Genomic DNA, 3890 nt, shown 5'->3' with positions numbered 1-3890 from the left:
TTATACTTTGCATGTAAAGTCATTATTAAAGTGAAATTTAGCTTAATGTATATTACTTGCATTTCATGGTTCATCTTTAATTTTTAAATTGTTTTTTGGATGAACCTGCTAGCATTGTCTTTATTACATTTTTTGTTAGGTGTTTGGTATTTTGTCACATATATTGGTGCAAAAATCGATTCAGTTTATTAATGCAAAAATATATTTATTTTTAAATGAATAAATATACATTTTAGATAAATATATATATTTTTTTAAATGTCAATTTAAATAAATATAATTTTTAACTAGTAGTGCAGGAGCAACTTGGATATTCCAAACTGGACTCAAGGTTGAGAAACTACTTATATGATAAGCTGCCATTATGTATTTTTTTCCTTAATACTTTACTTTTTTTTCATTCTTGGATGCAGGATGTAAACTGTAGAATGTGAGTGATAGAAGGATATTATTATTAATCACTTCATATGGGCAAAAATACACAATGAAGCAACATATGTATTTGTCTTTCAAAGTGCCATTCCTTTCCTGGAGTTCTGTTTCAGATGGTGACATTCACCACAATGCAATGAGACCACATCAAATTGCACACATTGTGTGATGCACACACATCAAATTGCACACTTCTAACATTGTCATGTTAGAAGCACAGATGAAACAGAAATATTTCGTTTTGTCTACTCTTATTAGAGGCATGCACAAAATAATTTGTTTACCATCCCAGGATCAGAGTTGATAATTTACTGATGGCTAATACTGCCTTTGTGTGTACTCTGAGTTAAATGTCTCCTTTTGACAGGAAAGTTAATAGAGGGTAATATTTTTTTAATCAAAAAAAACAATGCTTTTGACTTTCTGATTGTATGTAGACTCAGAGAGGATGTGCAGTGGGGTCAGAGCTTAAAAGCATTCTTGTATTCTTGTTTTTAAAATAATGCTTGTAATGTGGGGAAACAAAGTTCAAACTGCAAAACAATAAGATTAAGAAGACCAAGGTTTGCTTAATAAATTGGCAGGCATGTCCACATGCAAGGGATTAATGTAGCTTCTACAAACTTGGCAGTATATGCACTTAATGTCTGTTTCTTACACACACACACACACAACACACCCTTTTGCACCAGGCCCGAGAAAAGCATTTCAGAAGATGCTGGTCAAAGTTCTACCTACCTGGAAGGTTCCATACTAGTAGCTGTTTTATGGAATCTTCAGAACACCTGCTGAATATGCTGAGGCATTTTCTCATATGCTCTTGAGAAGCCTTAAGTGGGAAAAACAATTCTTATAACATGTCCTGTGAAATGTTTGTAGTCCCAATTAGCAACCACTGGAGTGATTTACAGACCTTGGAAATCTTTGCTTGTCAATGCTTTAAATGAAACATATTATCCAAGGTTTGCCCCAGTCTACCCATAGGAGCTGGAGTTTGTGTCATGTTTGATTCATTCTCCTTGGTTTACTACAACAGAACACTTAACAGGTGGATAGAAAATAAAACAGCTTGTGTCAGAAGAATAAATTATGTCATCAAGACCTGGGCATTTTTTAATAGTCACATATTTATATGTGGCCTGTTCTAGCAAAAGCTCTAAAACTAGTTATGGCTCCCAGCAGGGAAGATCAATTTGCAATTCACAAATCACTTATGTTACACTTTTGTTGTAAAAAATGATAATTTGTTGGTTTAAATAAAATCTTTTTTTTTTTTCCACAAATATTTTTTTAAACTGAAGTATAGTTGATTAACACTATTGTGTTAGTTTCAGGTACAGCAAAGTGATTCAGTTATATATACATACATATATGTTGTTTTTCAGATTCTTTTCCCTTACAGGTTATTACAAAATATTGAGTAGAGTTCCTCGTGCTGTAGAATAGGTCCTTGTTGTTTATCTATTTTTTAATTTAATTTAATTTAATTTAATTTAATTTAATTTTTTTAACATCTTTATTGGAGTATAATTGTTTTACAATGGTGTGTTAGTTTCTGCTGTATAACAAAGTGAATTAGCTATACATATACATATATCCCCATATCTCCTCCCTCTTGTGTCTCCCTCCCACCCTCCCTATCCCACCCCTCTAGGTGGTCACAAAGCACCGAGCTGATCTCCCTGTGCTATGCGGGTGCTTCCCACTAGCTATCTATTTTACAATTGGTAGTATATATAACTCCATGCAACTCTCTCACTTCGTCCTAGCTTACTCTTCCCCCTCCCCATGTCCTCAAGTCCATTCTCTACATCTGTGCCTTTATTCTTGTCCTGCCCCTAGGTTCTTCATAATCATTTTTTTTTTTAGTTTCCATATATATGTGTTAGCATATGGTATTTGTTTTTTCTCTTTCTGACTTACTTCACTCTGTATGACAGACTCTAGGTCCATCCACCTCACTGCAAATAACTCAATTTCGTTTCTTTTTATGGCTGAGTAATATTCCATTGTATATATGTGCCACATCTTCTTTATCCATTCATCCGATGATGGACACTTAGGTTGCTTCCATGTCCTGGCTATTGTAAATAGAGCTGCAATGAACACTGTGGTACATGACTCTTTTGAATTATGGTTTTCTCAGGGTATATTGCCCAGTAGTGGGATTGCTGGGTCGTATGGTAGTTCTATTTTTAGTTTTTTAAGGAACCTCCATGCTGTTCTCCATAGTGGCTGTACAAATATGGAACGCTTCACAGATTTGCGTGTCATCCTTGTGCAGGGGCCATGCTAATCTTCTATCGTTCCAATTTTAGTATATGTGCTGCCAAAGCAAGCACTAAATAAAATCTTTAATCTCAAGTATGGATGCTGGTGTTTGAGAGTATCAGTGCTCTTAGCCACTGACAGAACATACAGAGTATAAGGTGTTGAGGTTTTATGAAATGTTCTTGCATTAGCACTATTTTATAAAACTGGATTCTATGATTTAAATAAAAAGGAATGTGTGGATTTTATATTATATCCTAAAGAGGGTGCTAAACTGTTAATACACCAGTTAGTCTTCCTTCATGAAACATTAGCCAGTATTGAATGCTCATCTGTGGCTTACTGTCTGCATCCTTTTTTTGTCAGAGTCAGAGATACATTTGTGGGAATGCCTTGACATGACTTTAAAGGTAACCTGCCTAGATGTTTTTTTTTTTCCAGCCAAAATAATACCTTTACTTTATTATTTTTCCTATTGAAGTGGAGTTGATTTACAATGTTGTGTCAATCTCTGCTGTACAACAAAGTGACTCAGTTATACACACATATATATATGTTCTTTTTATATTTTTTTCCATTATAGTTTATCCCAGGAGATTGGATATAGTTCCCCATGCTATCCAGTAGGACGTTGTTTATCCATTCTAGATGTGTTTAATAAGTTAGAAGGCAGTGTAGAGAGCTCAGGATTTGGAGTAGGAGCTCTGTACCCATGCTGCCATTCTTTTTCCACTCTTTACCTTACAAGTGGCTGTGAGATTTCAAGGAAATAATTTACATAAAATAGCTCCAATGACATCTGGAACAGAGGATGGCTCTGTATCCATAGATCTGATTCCATTTTTGAAAATAATGGCTGGTGTGTATGCTCTCACTCTGCTAAGTGAGATTAAAATTTTTCCCTTTTTAATTTTCTCAGAAAGTGTTCCCTGATGTTTGTGTATGTGGATACCACAAATGCACATGGGTGGACACACACACATGTGACTCATTTTTTTGAAATTATAAACTCTCTAGAGTTCTGTTTCCTAACCTAATCTGATCACTGATTGGGGTATATTGCATTGTCTCTAAAGTTCCTCCATAGCTCCTTGATCGTTATTTTATGTGTTAACTTGACTGGGCTGAGAAATGCCCAGATAGCTGGTAAAACGTTATTTCTGGGTGTATCTGTGAGGATGTTTCTG

At 34.9% G+C, this 3890-nt stretch overlaps 1 non-coding gene across 1 annotated transcript; it reads right to left on the bottom strand.

Annotated features, from left to right (window-relative positions):
* Positions 1 to 2671: 2671 nt before the first annotated feature.
* Positions 2672 to 2774, bottom strand: LOC133085946 (U6 spliceosomal RNA). Its single transcript, XR_009699744.1, has one exon. It is a non-coding gene; the product is annotated as a U6 spliceosomal RNA (small nuclear RNA).
* Between the last annotated feature and the right edge of the window lie 1116 nt (positions 2775 to 3890).

The sequence above is a fragment of the Eubalaena glacialis genome, chromosome 2 (assembly GCF_028564815.1).
Source record: "Eubalaena glacialis isolate mEubGla1 chromosome 2, mEubGla1.1.hap2.+ XY, whole genome shotgun sequence".
NCBI lineage: Eukaryota > Metazoa > Chordata > Mammalia > Artiodactyla > Balaenidae > Eubalaena > Eubalaena glacialis.
This window is presented reverse-complemented; position numbering and strand designations above follow the sequence as displayed.